Genomic DNA, 16,301 nt, shown 5'->3' on the forward strand with positions numbered 1-16,301 from the left:
TAGAGGCCTTGATTATGGAACAGGTTGCAGCTGGTGGGGATCTGCTCTGCCTTCAGCACACCTGTCTCCACTCACACAATCACATACACACAGAGATCGAGGGAGAGAGCACTAGGGGAGTGGCAGCAGGTTAGGGAGAGTTTTACTATGACTTTGCAGTGCATAGCCAGCCTGCTCTGGAAAGGAACATTTGAAAGGCCTGCCTCTTGGCATCAGAAATAACATTTTGCAGTTAACAAGCTAATGTCCTGAAATTTTACACATTTTGTCATGGGACAGAGATGTTTTTGTTGTTGCAGCTTTAAAGCTAATATCTTGCAATTCTACACATTTTGTCATGGGGCAGAGAGAAAGGTTTGCTGTTTTAAAGCTCAGGTGTAAACCCATTTGAATTCAATAACTTTTTGACAGCATCCCTTCTGATTTAAACAAAAATGTTAAACAAAATGCCCATAGAAGAAGTGGTCAGAAAAGTAACTTTTTGGACTTGAATGTTTTCTCTCTGGTATGGTATCAGGTGATAAAAGTGCTTGAAGTGTACGCATTTTACAGACCATGCATTCGTCACTGGAAAAGATAAACGGTTTGAAATCACTTTAAATCTTAGTGTTGTAAAAATATTTGATTATAACTTTTTAGAAATTAGAATTTTTTTAAAAAATTAAAATAGTCATTTTTAACCATTTAACAAAAATTATCTAAAAATGTGTAAATTCTTGAGTTTTTTCATATTTGCATATCCCCAATTTAGCTGGTACACCATTGACATTTTAATTTCATTGAAACTTTAACTTCTAATTATTACCACAAACATGTCCACCCACTGTCGAATGTCAACTTAAATGATCATGTCTATTCTATCATCTATGTTTCTAGGATTTGAATATGTTTTTTTTTATGGAGGATTGACAGTATAATCTAAAACAACAGAAATTCCTATTCAAGTAAACATTCTCTGATGTGTGAATGTCCAACAATTTTGTAGTACCATTTGAAAGTAGAATTTTCAATTTTATTTCCATTTTAGTTCATTTATCATCCAAAACCTGACACCCACCCTGTTTTCAAGGGTGTGTTGTGTCTCAACCAACAAAAAAACCTTAGATGATGTAAAATAGGTACTAAGCTACAAAATATGTGCATATGAAACAAATTGGAGTTATGCGTTTTTAGGTAATTTACATTAAAGGTGAAAAAATGTCATTTTTTCAGAAATTATCATATAGTTTGAGAACCCTGTGTGTAAGCTTTTAAATTATATCTTTTCCAGTGATTAAGACATGGATGTCTCATGGTAGGGTATGCAAAGTGGGTCAACATTGAGCACCTTTATCTCACTTTAAGTCACTGTCACCTGTACAGTCAGCAAATACTGCATGTATGGAATGTTTTGTTTCAATCAAAAGGGGTGCTGTCAAAAAATATTTGATTTATATTTACCTTTAAATTACAGTGCATTTATGTTTAAAAATGGGGAATACAAGAAATATTGAGTTGATAACTGGATAATTGGTGGAGTACTGTGAATACCAATATCCCTATATCCCTATAGGCCCATGTTTCCCAGGGTTACATTGTAGAATAATTGAAAAATAGAGGTTGGATTGTAGAGAATCAAAGGACCATGAATGTAATAAGACACCTTAGGTGCTGGCTGGCTAGTAGCAACCACTATGGAATGTCGGGTCAGAACAAGGGTTAGTATTGACCCTGTCCTGGGTCCAGATCTGGTCCGTGGTCCATGGGGAGGGCTATACCATCCCACCAGAGGGTCTCCCACTTCCCATTTTTAGATCATGCAGACAGGCAAGTAGACAGGTAAACAGACACACAGACAGACAGACAGACATACACCAAGATAGATTACATTCAGTCCAGTGAATCAGTAACATTGTTTGATTGTTTGGTTATGGCAATTACTGTACCTAAGCCTGCAGAGACATGTGGCCCAGGTAAGTAGACTAATGCACAAACACATGTATATGAAAACTGGTAAAGTAGATTATCAGTGTCTAGAGACACACATGGGTATGAATTCTGAACATCAATTTATGAATTTACAACCAATAGGATGTTGCCTGATCTCTTGTAAGTAGGGTTACAAAGCTACCGGTAATTTACCAGTGTTACAAGAATCTTCAGTAATTTTAGTAAATAACAGTTACTGTAATATATGACAACTTTGGTAATTCATACTTGAATAACTATTAAAAAATGTATTAGTGTATAGTATTCATTTTTTCTGGTATTTTACTAGTAAACTTGGAATGTTTCCTGTAAAATACCCCCCCTTTGCAACCCTACTTGCAAGATTCCTGAGAATCTCAGGAATGTGCAGAAACACATTATATATACACTGCTCAAAAAAATAAAGGGAACACTTAAACAACACAATGTAACTCCAAGTCAATCACACTTCTGTGAAATCAAACTGTCCACTTAGGAAGCAACACTGATTGACAATAAATTTCACATGCTGTTGTGCAAATGGAATAGACAACAGGTGGAAATTATAGGCAATTAGCAAGACACCCCCAATAAAGGAGTGGTTCTGCAGGTGGTGACCACAGACCACTTCTCAGTTCCTATGCTTCCTGGCTGATGTTTTGGTCACTTTTGAATGCTGGCGGTGCTTTCACTCTAGTGGTAGCATGAGACGGAGTCTACAACCCACACAAGTGGCTCAGGTAGTGCAGCTCCTCCAGGATGGCACATCAATGCGAGCTGTGGCAAGACGGTTTGCTGTGTCTGTCAGCGTAGTGTCCAGAGCATGGAGGCGCTACCAGGAGACAGGCCAGTACATCAGGAGACGTGGAGGAGGCCGTAGGAGGGCAACAACCCAACAGCAGGACCGCTACCTCCGCCTTTGTGCAAGGAGGAGCAGGAGGAGCACTGTCAGAGCCCTGCAAAATGACCTCCAACAGGCCACAAATGTGCATGTGTCTGCTCAAACGGTCAGAAACAGACTCCATGAGGGTGGTAGAGGGCCCGATGTCCACAGGTGGGGGTTGTGCTTACAGCCAAACACCGTGCAGGACGTTTGGCATTTGCCAGAGAACACCAAGATTGGCAAATTCGCCACTGGCGCCCTGTGCTCTTCACAGATGAAAGCAGGTTCACACTGAGCACATGTAACAGACGTGACAGAGTCTGGAGACGCCGTGGAGAATGTTCTGCTGCCTGCAACATCCTCCAGCATGACCGGTTTGGCGGTGGGTCAGTCATGGTGTGGGGTGGAATTTCTTTGGGGGGCCGCACAGCCCTCCATGTGCTCGCCAGAGGTAGCCTGACTGCCATTAGGTACCGAGATGAGATCCTCAGACCCCTTGTGAGACCATATGCTGGTGCGGTTGGCCCTGGGTTCCTCCTAATGCAAGACAATGCTAGACCTCATGTGGCTGGAGTGTGTCAGCAGTTCCTGCAAGAGGAAGGCATTGATGCTATATACTGGCCCGCCCGTTCCCCAGACCTGAATCCAATTGAGCACATCTGGGACATCATGTCTCGCTCCATCCACCAATGCCACGTTGCACCACAGACTGTCCAGGAGTTGGCGGATGCTTTAGTCCAGGTCTGGGAGGAGATCCCTCAGGAGACCATCCGCCACCTCATCAGGAGCATGCCCAGGCGTTGTAGGGAGGTCATACAGGCACGTGGAGGCCACACACACTACTGAGCCTCATTTTGACTTGTTTTAAGGACATTACATCAAAGTTGGATCAGCCTGTAGTGTGGTTTTCCACTTTCATTTTGAGTGTGACTCCAAATCCAGACCTCCATGGGTTTATAAATTTGATTTCCATTGATCATTTGTGTGATTTTGTTGTCAGCATATTCAACTATGTAAAGAAAAAAGTATTTAATAAGAATATTTCATTCATTCAGATCTAGGATGTGATATTTTAGTGTTCCCTTTATTTTTTTGAGCAGTGTATTTTTGTCCCTCTAAGTAAACTTAATCTCTCTTGTAAGACAGTGCAGTCAATTAGTAGGGACTGTCTGCAGCACCTTCTTATGGTTGTCTTGGAGACAAGTACTGGACTGGTACGTCCTGTTTCTATGTCCGCAATGGGAAGTCACCATGTCGACCGATGCTGAGACATTTTTTAGAATGTGCTGGAAGGCTCTACCCATGCTCCCCCAGCTCTAAGAGCACAGCTATGTGTAGTCTATCAAGGAAGACATGAAACACTGGATCAGCTGCAGCGCCAGCAGCAGTGTTTCTGGACATACTTTGAATTACTTAATGCTAGTGGTGTAAAGTAACAAATTAAAATTACTTTGAAGTACTACTGAAGTCGTTTTTTTCTGTACTTTACTTTACTGTTTATTTAGCACTTTTTCCTCCACTGCTCAATGCAAAGGACATTTTCCCAGAAACAAAACAAAGCCAAACAATATGACAGATTTATGCCTATAATGAAGTCAGATTCTATTAATCAGATTCTGACAGATTGCAGAACAGTATAGTTTGACAATTGTGAGTAATGGTCTTTGTGGATGCCAGATCTTATAGAATCTTCTGGATGCAGTTAAATGGAATTCATTGAAATAATAAATTATATGAACACCAGAGACATTATTAAAATCTCTGTTATGGTTGAAATTTCCCACACCTATAAAGCCTGTTTATATTGGTCCTAACACTATACATCCCTATCTGTGATGACGGAAGGCAGTTTGTGATATGGCATGATACCTTCTGCATAACTTCTGCATTCTTACTGATTATTTATACCCTGATTGTTTTATAAGTGTCCTGACATATAAAAATTGTGAATGAGCCAGCTTACTGATTACTCATAATTAAATTAGCATCTGGTGGCCAAAACATTAAAAGTCTGATTTAATAATCCTATAAATTAACATATCCAGTGATTAAACGAAGCACTATCACAGTAGGGGAGTTTAAACTTGGCCACAGAGAGTGAATTGTGGTTTGACTCAATGTATGGAACATTGTGGCCATATAACTAGGTAATGATTAGTCAATTATAGTCATACTAATTCTATGCACAAAGGGAGTTGGATTGATGCCAAGAATTCTGTCTGTGATGATGCCACCACACTGCATTGTGATATCATGGGCCCAAGAACAACAAGTCCTTTGGAGGTTGATTCTGAGGCCTCATTAGCTCTATGCAGGGCCACCAGGAGGCAGTCTCTGTTTGTGGGGGAAAGAAGAAGGGGAAGTTGAGGCTAGACGCCCATCACGGTCTCTGCTCAGTCCAGTCACCGTTCAGCCACTTTCTCCCACCGTGATGGAGCTGACACCAGATGGAGGAGCCTTAAAGAGGTCTCAGGTAACTCAACAACTGTTGTAGACTTACAGCTGAATGGTTCACTTAGGGCTGATTGAGAGGATCTTGAGAGAGGGGGATTTGTGGGGGAGACGGACCAATAACACAAACACTTTACTGAAATACTGGGCTGGTCATTCGTCTCACTGACGTATTCTGTATTATGTAGAAGACTAATGTTGACTAATGTTGTCTGTCAACAGTTGGACACCCATCTAAAATGTCAAATGTACTGTATCTTAACTACATTCTTATCAGCATTTCACAGCAATAATGGATCATATCCTGAAATATTTTAGGATAGCCATACCCTCCCCACATTCTGATCAATATAAATCCATACTGGATATGTAGCTATTTAAAAAAAATAGTTGTGCCTTTGATCCCCTCAGGTCCTGAGGAACCCACTGAAGACCCTGGTGCCTGTCAACGCCTGCACGAGCAGAGTGGTGGTTAAGCAGATGGAGTTCCTGGTCTTCTCCTGGCGGCAACGACAGCATGGGAGGGCTCTGCTGCCCCCCATGACCCACCCAGGCCATGCCACCAAACCATTCAGTGGTCCCCGCTGCAGCCCGGATCCCCTGCCTCAGCTCAACGTGGGCTCGAACTCCCTGATGCCCTTTTACACAGTGGTGAAGCCCACCTGCGGCTACCGCTTCTCCAGGGAGACGGACCACAAGCGCCGGCACATCGGCATCCCTGCCAGCAACCCAGTCATGTGGAGGAGCTGCTATGCATTGGCCTCACAATAAACATGCAGTAGCCTAAAGCTGCCCTGTATAGACTAACAAAGTTAAACATTTATATCATGAGTGATAAGAATATTCATTGTTATGACTGATATTAAAATGTAGCATACAAGACCTTATACATTCCCTTGATGCTCTGTCATAGTGACATTTGGGCAGTGTGTTTAAATAGCCTGGTCTCATAGACTAGTAAAAGTAAAACCATTATGTTACATTTGGTATGGTTACTTAATTTTAATTCAAAAATTAAAGTAGAGTTGTTGGTCGGGGTGGGTGAGTGGGCATATAACACGAATGTCTAGCAACCCAAAGGTTGTGAGTTTTAATCTCATCACGGATAACTTTAGAATTTAGTACTTTTTAGCTTCTTCACCTAACCTTAACCCTAACTCCTAGCCTAGCTAACGTTAGCCATCTAGCTAACGTTAGCTACCTAGCTAGAATTCGTAACATATCATATATGTTTTGTAAATTCGTAACATATTATATGTTTTGCAAATTCGTAATATATATTACGAATTGTAATTCGGAACATATCATACGAAATTGGTGATGTACATCTACAAATTAATGCATACTATATGGAACGTAACATTTTATGGTGTGTCTCAGTTTACTTACAGAATAATACGAAATCCTCTGAGACCAGGTTGGTCGAAACAGATCTCATTTGGCAGTTCCCACATTCCCATTCCGAAAAGGCCTTTTCACGCTGCATTGTTCTTATCCCAGGCTATCTTAGCCCCAGGTTAAGACTGGCCCTGGGGTAGCTTATCCTCTGTTCACACAGGCATTTGTTCTGTCACACAACACAATGCCACGGATGTCTCATGTTTTGAGGGAACATGCAATTGGCATGCTGACCGCAGCAATGTCCAATAGAGCTGTTGCCAGATAATTTAATGTTCATTTCTGTACCATAAGCCGCCTCCAAAGTCATTTTAGAGAATTTTGCACTACGTCAAACCCGGCTTCACAACCGCAGACCACATGTAACCACGCTAGCCCGGACCTCCAGATCTGGCACCAGCGGGATCGTCTGAGTCCACCCATCGGGCAACTGATGAAGATGTGGATTTTCACAACTAAAGAATTTCTGCACAAACTGTCAGAAACCGTCTCAGAGAAGCTCATCTGCATGCTCGTTGTCATCACCAGGGTCTGCTCACCTTCAATGACTGGCACACGGGAGAAGTGTTCTCTTCACTGATGAATCCTGCAAGGATCTGTACACAATTCATGTAAGCTGAAAATGTCCCAGTTCTTCCATGGCCTGCATACTCACCAGACATGCCACCCATTGAGCATGTTTGGGATGCTCTGGGTTGCCGTGTACGACAGCGTGTTTCAGTTCCCGCCAACATCCAGAGGCTTTTTTTCACGCCCCCTATAGAAAACGTCCTCCCACGACAAGGAATGTATGACGATATCCGGTTATCGAGTTTACCTAGTCACTGCTCAATTTGCCATGAGTGATGTGGCTAATATCGTTTACGAACATTCCCAGGTGAAGAGATCTAAACTTGATAAGGATACAAGTTCTTCCACAAACAATATATATTCAACTATCAATGTAAGTTAGTACTTGAAGCGACCAGTTGAGATAGATAGCTAACTAGCCAACTTTGCTAGCAAGCTAACAGTAGCTAAGACATTACCAAATTGGTTAGCGCTAACGTTACTTATTAGAGGGCTTGCTTTTGTGTCACAAATCACCTAGCAACCGCATCAGACGCCATGTTGGAAGACCAAAGTCAGTCTGTTGGAAGCCCTTCAACTGTTCACATGGCTGGCTGGGTTGTGCTACCACTGGAAACATTGACCATTATAGTAATTCATTTTTCTAAGGACCCAGAAAACGGAGGCAGTGGGAGAACCTATTCTAGTGAGTAAATATATTTTGAAAATGATCAAAAATATGTATTATTAGCTAGCTAGCTTGCTACAGAAACTTAGTGTGCTGCCTCAGGCTAACTAAAATGAGCTGCTACGTAACGTATTGTTCGTCTAGTTAGCTAACTTTACATACTGTATATCTAGCTAAGTTAATTAAATATCACCAGCTTGCTAGCTTCATAGTATCTAGTTAGCCAGCTATCGTAAGTATTTATCGTTGTAACTCTAAATGCAATTGTGGCTAGATACCTAGCTATAACAGTAACAGCCAATGGAAGAGGGTGAAAGGATTCGCTAGCATTTCCAGCTGTCGGAGAAGGGAGAGTAGGCTACTCTGGATAGGGCAGGTACCTTTGTGGGAGGACATTATGAAAATATTCTCCAGTTACAGTCCCTAGGGAGAAAAACTATAAGGACAGAGATATATAGCAACATAATATTCAGTGCTTTCTAAGTAGAGTATAATGTAGCCTGTTTCTTTGATGTTTTCTGTCCTCAGCTCAGGTACAGAGAGACTTAAAAAACCCTGTCTGCAGATGAAGAGGTCCCAATGACTGTCCGAGAGAATGAGGGTACATCCTTCTATACCATGGATTATAAGTGTACCTATGTAAGCATATTTTGTGAACAAAAATACAGTTTAAAACTCACACACAATGTATAAACCTATTACAACTGGAGCAGGCCAACCCTGTAAAAACAATACCAGTAGACAATGTATTTGGGGCTAATTAATATACTGGATTTTGTACATGCCTTGTGCTGACATGAAATCGTTCAGTGCAAATCCAACCCTTGTAATCTAGTTGGTGAAATGTCTGGAAGCAGGAAATTATGGGATGATTATCTTAAAACATGAACACAACTACTACCACAAAGGTCAATGTCAGATACATTTCTACCAGGTCTGAGTGGCACTTGGAGGTGCTAATGTGATAATGAAGATGGTTTGCCTAAGACTACCACAACAATTACATTGTCTATGCTAAATGTGTTTAAACTGTAAAATAAATAAAATAGTTGGGCTATAAGAACTACTTTTTATTCAATGGGGCTAGGCAAAGCAGAGATTACAACATACTTTTAATTTCACCCATATACAATATATAGCCAATTTATTAAAGTACAGGATGTTTACCATATCATAAACAATAGTTGTTTACACGTTCCAAATGACATTTTATATATACGGTTTAAGGGGGCACTTTTGTCATGACAACAAGGTGCTCTACTCAAATGGCACAAAATAATCATTCAGGAAGTTCAAAGCACAGCATATGACAACCATCTTGTAAAACTGAGGGGTGCCTCCTTTCATTTCTGGAAAAGGACGAAGTAGTAGAAGCTGATGATTCTGCAGCATTGCTCATTTTCACAGTGGGATTCCAGTCGACATGGGTGTCTTGATAGTAGAGGTCGACCGATTAATTGTAATGGCCGATTAATTAGGGCCGATTTCAAGTTTTCATCGGAAATCTGTATTTTTGGATACCAATTTGGCCCCAAAAAATATTTACACCTTTATTTATCCTTTATTTAACTAAGCAAGTCAGTTAAGAACAACACATTCTTATTTTCAATGACGGCCTAGGAACGGTGGGTTAACTGCCTTGTTCAGGGGCAGAATGACAGATTTTTATCTTGTCAGCTCGGGGATTCGATCTTGCAACCTTTCGGTTAATAGTCCAACGCTCTAACCACCTGATTACATTGCACTCCACGAGGAGACTGCCTGTTACGCGAATGCAGTAAGAAGCCAAGGTAAGTTGCTAGCTAGCATTAAACTTATATTATAAAAAACAAGCAATAAATCATAATCACTAGTTAACTACACATGGTTGATGATATTACTAGTTTATCTAGCGTGTCCTGCATTGCATATAATCGATGCGGTGCATATTTGCGAAAAAGGACTGTCGTTGCTCCAATGTGTACCTAACCATAAACATCCATGCCTTTCTTAAAATCAATACACAAGTATATATTTTTAAACCTGCATATTTAGTTAATATTGCCTGCTAACATGACTCGTTGTGAACTGTGAAGACTATTTCTTCCTAACAAAGACAGCCAACTTCGCCAAACGGGGGATGATTTAACAAAAGCGCATTTGGGAAAAAAGCACAATCGTTGCACGACTGTACCTAACCATAAACATCAATGCATTTCTTACAATCAATACACAGAAGTATATATTTTTAAACCTGCATATTTAGCTAAAAGAAATCCACGTTAGCAGGCAATATTAACCAGGTGAAATTGTGTCACTTGTCTTGCGTTCATTGCACGCAGAGTCAATGTATATGCAACAGTTTGGGCTGCCTAATTTGCCAGAATTTTACGTAATTATGACATAAGATTGAAGTTTGTGCAATGTAACAGGAATATTTAGACTTATGGATGCCACCCGTTAGATAAAATACGGAACGGTTCAGTATTTCACTGACAGAATAAACGTCTTGTTTTCGAGATGATAGTTTCCGGATTCGACCATCTTAATGACCTAAGGCTCGTATTTCTGTGCGTTATTATGTTATAATTAAGCCTATGATTTGATAGAGCAGTCTGACTGAGCGGTGGTAGGCACCAGCATGCTCGTGAGCATTCATTCAAACAGCACTTTTGTGCGTTTTGCCAGCAGCTCTTCGCTGTGCTTCAAGCATTGAGCTGTTTATGACTTCAAGCCTGTCAACTCCCGAGACTAGGCTGGTGTAACCGATGTGAAATGGCTAGCTAGTTAGTGGGGTGTGCGCTAATAGCGTTTCAAACATCACTCGCTCTGAGACTTGGAGTGGTTGTTCCCCTTGCTCTGTATGGGTAACGCTGCTTCGAGGGTGGCTGTTGTCGATGTGTTCCTGGTTCGAGCCCAGGTAGGGGCGAGGAGAGGGATGGAAGCTATACGGTTACACTGGCAATAATAAAGTGCCTATAAGAACATCCAATAGTCAAAAGGTATATGAAATGCAGATCGTATAGAGCGAAATAGTCCTATAATTCCTATAACAACTACAACCTAAAACTTCTTACCTGGGAATATTGAAGACTCGTGTTAAAAGGAACCACCAGCTTTCATATGTTCTCATGTTCTGAGCAAGGAACTTAAACGTTAGCTTTGTTACATATTGCACTTTTACTTTCTTCTCCAACACTTTGTTTATGCATTATTTCATCCAAATTGAACATGTTTCATTATTTATTTGAGGCTAAATTGATTTTATTGATGTATTATATTAAGTTAAAATAAGTGTTCATTCAGTATTGTTGTAATTGTCATTGTTACAAATAAATGTTTTTTAAATCGGCCGATTAATCGGTATCAGCTTTTTTTTTTGGTCCTTCAAAAATCGGTATCAGCTTTGAAAAATCATAATCGGTCGACCTCTACTTGATAGGTCAGCTGGTGAACCTCAATTAGTACATAAACAAATGAAAAGCACTTCTGATGTTAAAATATCACTTCTTCGGGGCACCTGTACCATCACTTAAGTGTTTGGTTGTGTTTAATTCATACAGGTGTTTTAGTGTCATATAAAGATTAAATCTATTGTTGGGCTGGAACAGCCAATAGTCACACAGCAGGTTGTCCTATTTCCATATATTTTCCCTCTTATGAGTAAAATGTTCAACAAATTCTCAATGGGTTATTATGTGAATATATGATAACCACTGGAGTTTTTTGGACAATAATGTTCTCCAGGCTATATGGATGTCATATTGTACAATTTGCGTCTCCCATTTTCATGGTCATGGCTAGAAGGGATCCAGCTTTTGTCAAATTAAGTAATATTTGATATTTCGTAGCAGATTAGGAGAATTAACGTTGCTGGTTAGGAGAATTAGGTTTGGAAAAGGGTTAGGGTTAGCTAAAATGCACCCCCAGAAAGACTTTTGATCTTAATTTAACACAAACTGGATCCCTTCTAGCCAGGTCCACTTTTCGGCCTAGATTGGTTGCATTCAAGGGAAGGTTGTTTTTATTGATCTGTTGTCAGTGTCAGTAGAGTAGGCCTAGGCTACTATCGTATTAAAAGAAAGCATATGTTAATGTCTCCGGTCATATAAAGTGTAGTAGATTTGCATGAAATGTTTATCAAAGGCCACATTGTTCCTGTGCAAAGCAAATAAACATCTCTGATATAGCCTATGCCATTACTTGCTTATTGATAGCTTAAATTGATAGCCTAAATTATCACTATCCAATGTACTCATCACATTAGGAATAGTAGCCTTACATTAGTCTGCACATGCGATGATAGGCATGCAATCAATTTCTTTGGTAAAAAAAATATATAATCTCGTGACACATGCTATTAACATTAGCTGGTCTACAAGCTATCTCTAGCTAGCTAGCTAGCACATTTTGGTTAGGTTACTTTTGTTGTTAACACCTGGTTAGCATAACAGCTAAACTAAACTCTAAATCGATCAGACTTGACTTCCCAGTGATGAAATTATTGTAGCAGACCCTGTACTGACAGCTGTCTGGGTTCAGGTCTTGACTGGCAAACTTGTTTCTTCTTCTTTTCTGACAGTTCTTGAGTCTTCTCATATCACCTATAATGTTTCATGATTGCAGGGAATCTGTAAACATATTTTTTCCCGTTGTCTTTCCTGCCTTGTTAGAGCAGCCACGAAAGCCACGATAGTCCACGAAAAATGACCGTGGTAATGAATCAACTCGTTTTAGGCACTGTTATCACAGATAGAATTAAAACATCTTTGCCGTTATCATGTAGTTTGGGGTATCCACACGGCTGTATTTGTCGGAAGAATTAATGCAATATGGCCACCAGGAGGCGTCATACGTCAACTGCAACGCCTTTATATTTGTCACACTTAGCTAGCTAACTAATTAACGTTAACTATTTGTCCAGCCACTGTAATCTATTATTTGTTTCTAGCTAGCAATGTAGCTCGCTAGCTAGCTAGACAAATCTCAGTAACGTTAAGAGTAGCAATGTTAACTTACTAGTATACATCAATTGATTGTTGTCAACATAACATTCAAATGTAGTATAGTAAACTTTTATTCCATTTTAATGTGAGAATTGAAGAGAAGGAACCATGACCTTGCTGCTGCAGATGTCATACACTGTTCTTGAACAACTATGTGATACATTTTTTCCCTACATTGCAAGCACCCAAGGAGCCCGTCATTGTAAACCACTTCTGTTCATGTGCAGCTGGGAGAGCTTTGTGCAATCTGGTGCCTCTACTCTTTCAAACTGCACATTACACCACAATGGGGTTGAAGACCGTGCCACCACCATTGCCTTGCACATGGGTACTGCAGTCATGGTACAGGCCAAGTTTTGAAATTGAGATAATTTTTCATATTGTCATAGAGAAGACACATTTAGCATTTTTGTAAACTCATATTACTGCACATTGTTTTACATTCATCCTGAATCTTTATTTTTTTTTACCGGAGCCCACTGATGAAATGCTTGTGAGAAAGCCAAGGACATCAGGCAGGAGTGGCATAAAAAACACTCTTTACCAAGGAATCCCTGGTGAGTTACAATTGTCTTACGCTCACACATTGGCTAAAGTTTACAATCTTGGCTGACATTCATTTCTTGTTTATGCTTCTTTTTTGTGTTTCAGGGACCCTTCCTGACATGACAGTGCTGTCTGCTGGACCAAGTTTGAGGAGCATGAGACCACAGCCTGTCATTGCCAAGGTGTTGCATGGATTGGAAGAAATGACTCTCAATTTGGTCCAGTGCTGTCATATTAGTGTCCCCTTACTGTCACCAGAGATTCTAATGCATTCAGATGCTCCTGCTTTCCCCCAACTCCCAGTAAAATAAACAGTCATTTAAACTTTGTCCCTACTTGCACTCAGTTTTACCACATGGAGAGCTTAAAGGAGCCACCATCATTGTCATCTACTATTGAGAATGGCACAGTCGAGCAGTCTGCCCATCCACTATGGAAGAAATTAGGAAACCACGTGTGACTGCTACCCAGTTTAGTGAGGCATGCCACTTGCGTGGGGTGTCATCTCGCCATGCCCTAGCCATGAGAATGCTTAAAAGTGAGCGGCAAACCGAAGCTATGAGAAAGGGGTTTGAGCCAGAGGTTCTATAGAACTACTCTGAATTGTTTAATGTCTCGGTCAAACCTTGTGATTTCATTGTGAACCCAGATGCACCCTATCTTGGGGCATACCCTGACGGGAAAGTTTATGACCCTTCTGCAGCGCCACCCTTCAGGCTAGCCGAGATCAAGTGCCCTGATGTTGAGTGTAACTGATGCGAAGCACATTAAGTTTGTCAATGGCCCGGCCAAGCTCAATCACAGCCACAAATATCACTGGCAAGTCCAGGGCCAACTGGCTGTAACCGGTTTAGATTGATGCGACTTTGTTACAAGCACTAGAAGTGATATTACAGTAGAGAGAGTTGAGAGATGATGCTTTGATAGCAGAGATGAGAGAAACTTGACTACTTCTACACCTACATGGATGTGTACTTTAAGATGTAGTGTAGCAGGTGAGCCAATCCCACTTGGCAGGCCACTGTAACATTGTTGCCCAAGGCAATGTACATGTAATGTATTTAACTAATCAAAATTGTATGTAGAGTAAATTATTTGAATGAATGAATTGTGTGATCTTGTTTGTCTATCACATGTGGCTCAGTTGGTTGAACATGACGTTTGCAATGCTAGGGTTGTGGGTTTGATTCCCACAGGGGGACCAGTACGTCGTGAAAGAATGAAAATGTATGCACTCACTACTGGAAGTCACTGGATAAGAGCATCTGCTAAATGACTAAAATGTAAATGTAAGCAATTATTCAACTAATTGAATTGTTTGTTATTTTATGACCGGCTTAATATAACAGGTCACTGAATGAATAATCAAATGTATTTATTGAATAAAATCTTTAAATTAAAAAAGGATGTTCTCTAATAGATTAATGAATTATGCAAACACTAAACCCCAAAACACCCATCTTATTCATAAAAACGACATATTCAATATACAAATTTTCCCAAATTCATGTCTTGTCTAATAGATCAATTTATAATAATCACAAAAAAACACATGTACATGTAGGTATAAAGCTGTTATTTATAATAACCAAATTAATTGAACTTAAATCAATCATTGATTTGTATTGTGTGTTTGCACTGCCTTGCTTGAGCATATTTTCACACTTGCTTATCACCCTTGAGATCCAGAGGGCCCTGGTAGTTCATTAAGCAGCAGTTCGTCCACAGTTGACAGAGCCTGCCAGAATGAGTGGGATAATCATGTCCCAGATATGGTACTTCTTCACCCTCCTAATGACTCTCCACTAGCACTCTCAGATGCGAAATAGCTTGCGTTCACTCAGTGTCCTTCCATGTTAGCAGTTTCTCTTTTGATTGGGGGAATGATGAGTGTTGCCCCCACATCTGACTGCATCCTATCTATGATGTACCCCTTGTCTGCTATGCATCCATCACCAGGCTCAAACAGCTTGGGGATTCCAGAGAGACACGTGATCTCCTGATCAGAGATGGATCCAGTGATAAGCTTGGTGCAATCCAAATCAGGCCCTTAATAAAGGTGGTGTGGTTTTTGTAAGATGAAAAAGTCTCTGACTGTAATGTCAGAGAGGAGAGGTTGGCACATCTCAGCTCTGTGCAGTCCATGATAACTCTGACCTCTGGACAGAACACCTTGTACTTGTCAGGCATGGTATCCTGCACCTGCTTCCTGGACATCCAAATGGGCACAGAGCCCAAGACAAGATATAGATCCAGGTTATTTTAACGCAGCTCACTGTAGGGACACTCACACCAAAGATGTCCGCCAAAACCTCCTTCAACCCAGCTGCTACTCGACGGCAGTAAAGCACTGTAGGGACACTCACACTAAAGATGTCCGCCAACACCTCCTTCAGCCCAGCTGCTACTCGACAGCAGTAAAGAAAAAAACTTGCCAATGAGTGGCAGCTTTCTGTTGGGGCTTGGTGATGCGCTTCCCATTCCAGCCTTCTGGGCCTAGATTAACCTGGAGGCAGAGGGGGCAATGGACTCCCAGAACACCATGAAGACCTCTGAGTGGAACCGGGTATAGAACCTGAAGTCCTCATTGGGTGCACAGAATCTTTGGAGCTGGAGATGGTGAACAGAGAGCTGTTGGACTTGGGGCTTTAGCTCCTTGATTCAATCCAGTGCAGCATCCAACATACCTATAGAAAAGAAAGGGGTAATTTATGTGGCAAAATTGTGCTATTATTCAGTTTGATTCTCAGTATCATGACACAGTAAACCATCTCTTACTTAGTTTAGGTCTCAGGACATATGTAATCAATCAAGTATGTTATGGTAGTGCTAAGAAATGTTGGTTCAAGGAACT

General features: G+C 40.7%; 1 long non-coding RNA gene across 5 annotated transcripts; it reads left to right on the forward strand.

Moving 5' to 3' along the window:
- The first annotated feature begins 7,479 nt into the window (after positions 1–7,479).
- Positions 7,480–14,851, forward strand: LOC110494339. Of its 5 annotated transcripts, none has more exons than XR_002469266.2 (5): positions 7,480–7,934; positions 8,445–8,555; positions 13,084–13,243; positions 13,377–13,458; positions 13,553–14,851. It is a non-coding gene; the product is annotated as an uncharacterized LOC110494339 (long non-coding RNA). The 5 variants fall into 5 exon arrangements; XR_002469265.2 differs by having other exon boundaries at positions 13,129–13,243; XR_002469264.2 differs by having other exon boundaries at positions 7,480–7,622; positions 7,770–7,934; positions 13,129–13,458.
- The last annotated feature ends 1,450 nt before the right edge of the window (positions 14,852–16,301 follow it).

This window comes from Oncorhynchus mykiss, chromosome 17, assembly GCF_013265735.2.
Source record: "Oncorhynchus mykiss isolate Arlee chromosome 17, USDA_OmykA_1.1, whole genome shotgun sequence".
In the NCBI taxonomy this organism is placed as follows: domain Eukaryota; kingdom Metazoa; phylum Chordata; class Actinopteri; order Salmoniformes; family Salmonidae; genus Oncorhynchus; species Oncorhynchus mykiss.